The following is a 6,000-nucleotide window of genomic DNA, read 5'->3' as shown; positions in this document are numbered from 1 at the left end:
CCTCCATTCGGCCACTTGAAAAAAATCAAATGAAAGATAGTTATATTACTGCTCATTCTGACTGGATTTTTGTTTGAGTCCCTATTCCTTATGTTGTGAATAGCAGAGGAACCTTAGAGCTTGCCAGATTTATCTCATACGTAGCTACTGTCACTCAAGGGAATGCATGATGAAGGAAACTACTCATGTAGACTCAGAGGTATCTTTGAGGGTGGATGATGCAAGGACTTTCCCTACCTTTAGAATCCAGGTGACCTCATTCACCGATTGCTTTTTTTTATATCCACCTCTTCCTCAGAATCCAAATTTTCCTTTAGTGTTTCGCAAGATGTTCCATTGGGAGATATAATAAATATTCCCTCTGTTGTGGGCCCCCTGTCCCTTAAGAGGTACCGGATGTCCTGAAAGGAAGAAAGGGAAATACCTGTCACTGGTCATGCAGCACAGAGCACTATTTACTCGTGAGCACCAGACCACTGGTGTGCACAGGTGCACTGCAAGGGCTGGCATGGACAAGGAGGACCTCAAAATGGTTTGGGGCCTCACATCCCACCCTAATGTTAACCCTGAAAGTTCAGGCAACACTTAATTCTTTATCAGATTTTCCTTAGTAGAGCCATAAATGAACCAGGTGGGACCTACCAGAATTGCTGTGCGCCATTTTCCATCATGACAAATGGAACTAAAAAGTTTTCCAAAGAGTTTTCCTCTCATTATCTCTCGGGTCGGCACACACTCGGTCCTGGTGGGGCACAGAGACCCTGGGGGAAATGGGATGTCATACAAGGTCTTTGTTTCTTATAAGGTCTTTCCTTTGCATCTAAGGAGGAGATGAGATCATTACCTAATAATGTAATTTATATGGATCTTTTAAAAAAACAAATTTCAATTGCATAATGTCCCTGTTGTCATGGGTTAGGCATCCTGTAGTGTCTAAATATTCTTCTTCCCTATATGCTATACTGTTCTTAATCTTAGAGATGTCTCTAAGACATGATCTAGTATTCTCTAAGACATGATCTGTGGGAATTGTCACAAGATGATGTTGTCTAAGTTGCACTGCATTGTAAGATAATTGGTATCTAATTGAACAGTTCTGTAAACTATCTACAGGCAGTTGCTTCCGTCGTCATATCCGTTTTCATAGCCACCCTCATTTTATTCACATCAATCAGTTTTCTATTGTCTTCAAATGTCATAGTGAAGCTCTTCCCATTCTTAGTTTTCCTTGTTGAACTTAAGAAGAACCATAGTTATTTTTCTCTCATCAGCAGTATGTCCTCTTTATGAGAATGTATACATGACTATTTTGTCAAACTCTGGACCCTGGTTCTAGTAGTGTAAGTTGAAAGCTGAGATCAAAGTTTATTTTTCTCTTCTAAGACTTCTTTGTGCTGGGTAGTGGTAGTGCACGCCCTTAATCCCAGAACTTGGGAGGCAGAGGCAAGTGGATTTCTGAGTTGGAGGCCAGCCTGGACAGAGTGAGTTCCAGGACAGCCAGGGCTACACAGAGAAACCCTGTCTCAAAAAAAAACCCAAAACAAACAAACAAACAAAAACAAAAAAACAAGACTTCTTTGCAAAACTTGGGCCATAATGAAATCTTATATATGCTACATAAAACAAAATTATCAAAAGTAAACAAAGGGCTCTCGCTCTCTGACTATTGCCTCTCTCTCTCTTCCCTTGCCCCCTCTTGCCCCCTCTCTCCCCCTTTCTCCCCCTTTCTCCCCATTCCTCCCCATTCCCTTACCCCCTCTCTCCTTCTCTGTGCTTTTTCTGCCTCTGCTACTCTCTTAACGCCCATCCCCATGCCCTGAATAAACTCTATCCTATGATTTAAAAAAGTAAACAAAGGAGTCATATAACAAAATATAAATTAAAAAGTCTTTCTCAGTGTAGAACATACTGGCTATTTGTCTAAAACAAAAGAGTAAGGTCTGAGGAACACAATATGATACAGACAGAATAAGATGAGTTTTTGTGTGTGTATGTATACGCTCATATCAACATGTATTCAAGTATATTTAAAATATATATATTGTATTAGAAAAACAAGAACTTAAAAGCAATAAAGGAGGTACAAAGAAGTAATGGTAAAAATAATGCAATTATACTATTTTTGAAAAAAAAAACCCTTAAAACAATTTCAAAAGCCCCAGACTTAAGTACTAGGTCTATTAGAAATCCAGATACAAGTATAGAAGACACACAAAAATATGTTTTTTTGTGTGATTTGAGATGAGATTAGAGTTTGAGGTAGGAGACTAGACTAAGGCTGCTTCTACTTTACTCTGAAACAGATTATTTTCATTTCTATACATAGACCATTTCTGTGTCTCCTGCAATACAATGGTTAAAGTGAAGTTCTTAGGTTCTTTTCTGCTTTAATTATGAAACTATGTGAAATTATATTCTAATGGGACAAAAGATGTGTGCACTTTTATGTTAACTACCTGTCTGGAATAAATAGAATGTTCTCCCTATATTCAAGCTTAGTCTTGATATCAGAATATAGAGATCTCAAGCTGGGCCTGGGGCATATTGCTTTGTTTGGGGTTTGTTTTCTACAGAGCCCTTCCCCTAAGCAAGAAAGTGGCCACATGCATTGATATTTTATGCCAAATTGAAATGGGAACTGATATGGTACTTGGAGGAAGGGCTCAGAGGACTCACTTTGTTGCTGGTCTCTCAGGTGATTCTCAGGGCTTTAAGATGAATTGCCCCTCTGCATTAGGTCTTTATCAAAGAATCCAGGCAAGGCTGGAAAAGCTGTGAAAATTCTTGAGTTCAGTCTACTGGAGGTATTTTGAAGATGGGTCATTATAATGTCATAAGGATAGCCTATAAGAAGAAAATAAGAATATGAATTGAAACTACTAATAATGAGTAGAGCAATCTTTCCAGTGTGATTTAGCAAGCCCTGCTCTATTTTGTGACTCATTCTTCTTCTAGACAATGTAGACTGTACACCCTAGGCATTAGGAGACTTACATGGATATTATGATAATGTAATGATGTGTGAGCTGAGAACTCTAAAATCAAAGAGAAAATTTTCCATGTATCTTTTCATTTAGACCCATCAGAGCATTTGGTGTGGTAGACTTTTGCTGTGTTCCTCTTTGACACTATTAAGACCTGCCTGCTTGACTGTTTGAGTCTTGGTATCAACAATATTTTTAAATCACAAGAAACTTATTGCATAGCTTTATGTTAATCAATTTAAATATTTCCCACTACTTTTTTTATATCTATATATCTCTATCTCTATATCTATATATTCATATGGTTTGGAGGCTAGCACTCTATAAGTAATTATTAGCTATATCAAGCACTTCTCTGTCCAATGTTATTTCTCTCATGATATAAAGAGTCCATTTCCATTTGCAGAATGAGGTCAGGGCTTTTTTAGAATCAGTGAAGTGAAATGGCCTCTGCTTCCTTCCACTGCTGTTCTACTTGACAAGGATCAGATTGATGCTGTATGCTGTAGAAAACACATGAGCCCTTCTGAACACACAACATTTTTTTAATGCTCTACATGGGGACATGGACCTGGGAGAATGTGGCATGATAATGAGGCAGGATGAAGTTCTATGCAACAGATTACTTTTCTCAGCACTTCAAAATAATTTATACTCTGAGGGTTAAGAAGAGTCACTAGAGGGAAGTGTCCAATCACAAGGCTGGATCAGATAAAGTGTGTTTCTCCACAGAGACATGAACAACAGCAGTTGAAGTAAACTCTCTCCTATCTACCACCACACCTAGGGAAGACACCAAAACACATTCAATGAACCATTTAGTGTCTTTAAGGAAATTGTGGTCACAAGACTTTTTTTCTTGATTGTGTGTGTGTGTGTGTGAAGATTTGTCACAGACTGTAAGAATAACACCATTTTTAGACTGGTCCAATAAACAGCGACTCTAGGCCAGAACTACAAACACAGAATTGGAATTAAATCCAGTGATTTAATTGGTATGTTCTTCCCTGTTTTAAGTTATTTCTTCTCTAAAGAAATATTAGAGAGTATGAGCTGTGTTGTGGATATGGTTTTCCAGGAAGTATGAAACCTTGGCTTTGTTCATTTCTGACGAATCACCAATGTGATTGAAATCTTGAGTTGCCTTTGCTTCTGACACTGTATATCAGTGCTCCAATCAGAGCAAGATTTACAGCAACATTGAGATAAAGGGACTCCAGATCCTTCCAAAGGGTCAATTTGGAAAAAATCTAGACATGAGGGATACATACTTGCTTATGGCCTGTGGGTTAAAATACACGTTCAAAATGATGCTGAGAAACTGACAAGAGCATTAAGTTCTTGGCATTTCTGAAACATCCACGACACACGAAGCTCTTCCAAATGTCAGCATTAAAATATTATCAAGTTGACACATTTCACTCCATGCATTTACTTTAGAAAGTACTACTCCACATTTTTCTGTTCACCGACTGAGTACTGCTCTCGTGTCCACATTTTAAAAAGCAAAGAAACCAGATGATTTTGCCACATGCCTGTATTTTCAGCGCTCAGTCCCTTACTGTTGGATTGAAACAGTAAGGATTTAGAGTTTCTTATCTGCCTGGACTCAAGAACAATATTCTATTGAAGGAAAATAAAATCAAATGTGTGGGTGGAGTTTGCGCTGGTTAGTAATGTATTAAAATCCTGAAAATAAATATTGAAGAAAAGTAAGAGTAGTCCAGTTCAGTTTTCCTCAAATAATCAAAATATCACCACAGATCCTTTTCATGGTAGATGAGAATAACGGTGATGATTTTGAATAATGGTGTTCTCTGTGCTCCAAAAGACATTGTTACTGTCACTTGTCTGAATGTCACTTTGTGCAATAGAGCCTCACCTTTTTGTTATCTGTCTCAGACAGGGTTTCTATTCCTGCACAGACATGACCAAGAAGCAAGTAGGGGAGGAAAGGGTTTATTCCACTTACACCTCCACACAGCTGTTCATCACCAAAGGAAGTCAGGGCTGGAACTCGAGCAGGTCAGGAAGTAGGAGCTGATGCAGAGGCCATGGAGGGATGTTCCTTACTGGCTTGCTATGTTTGTTCAGAATTCTCTTCATCAGACTTAACCAGAGAACAAAATCTTTGTTGGGCTTTTTTGAGACTTCCTTTGCAGATGCAACTTTACCTTAGCCCTAGGCAGTTTCGTCAAACAATGACAAAAAGCAGCCATGTTCTTCATGAAAACATCACAAAAAGTCTCTCGGCCACATATTAAAGTTCTCCACTGAAACCTCTTGGCCCATCAGGCCTACAGAGTTCAAATGTCCCTCAGCACTACTGTGCTTGCAGGAGTTGGAACATTGGCTCCCTTGTTCTATTACATTATCACTAACTTCCTTTTTCCCAGCCCCTTCACTGTAATATCACTGTGATATTACATTATCACTTCCCTTCCCTTCCCTTGGCTGTCCTGGATCTTGCTCCATAGAGTGACTTTGAACTCAGAGATCTGCATACCTGTCTCCTAAGCACTGGGATTAAAGGTGTGATCCACCGAGCCTGGATTTAAGCTCTTCTTCACCTAGAATTTTCTGTTCTTAACATTATCTTCCAAGCTCCTACAGAACTTTCCACAGGGCTCTGAACATCCTAATGACTCTTCTAGCTCAAAGTTCCACAGTCCTTCCACAGTCCTCCCCAAAACATGCTCAGGTTGTCACAGGAATACCCTACTACAATGGTATGTGATGGTTCGTATATGATTGGCCCAGGGAGTGACCCTATTAGGAGGTGTGGCCTTGTTGGAGTAGGTGTGTCACTGTGGATATGGGCTTAAGACCCTCACACTAGTTGCCTGGAAGTCAGTCTTCTACTAGCAGCCTTTAGATGAAGATGGAGAACTTTCAGCTCCTCCTACACCATGCCTATCTGGATGCTGCCATGTTTCTGCCTTGATGACAATGGGCTGAACCTCTGAGCCTGTAAGCCAGCCCCAATGAAATGTTGTCTTTTATAAAACTTGCATTG

The sequence above is a fragment of the Apodemus sylvaticus genome, chromosome 19 (assembly GCF_947179515.1).
Source record: "Apodemus sylvaticus chromosome 19, mApoSyl1.1, whole genome shotgun sequence".
Taxonomy (NCBI): domain Eukaryota; kingdom Metazoa; phylum Chordata; class Mammalia; order Rodentia; family Muridae; genus Apodemus; species Apodemus sylvaticus.
This window is presented reverse-complemented; position numbering follows the sequence as displayed.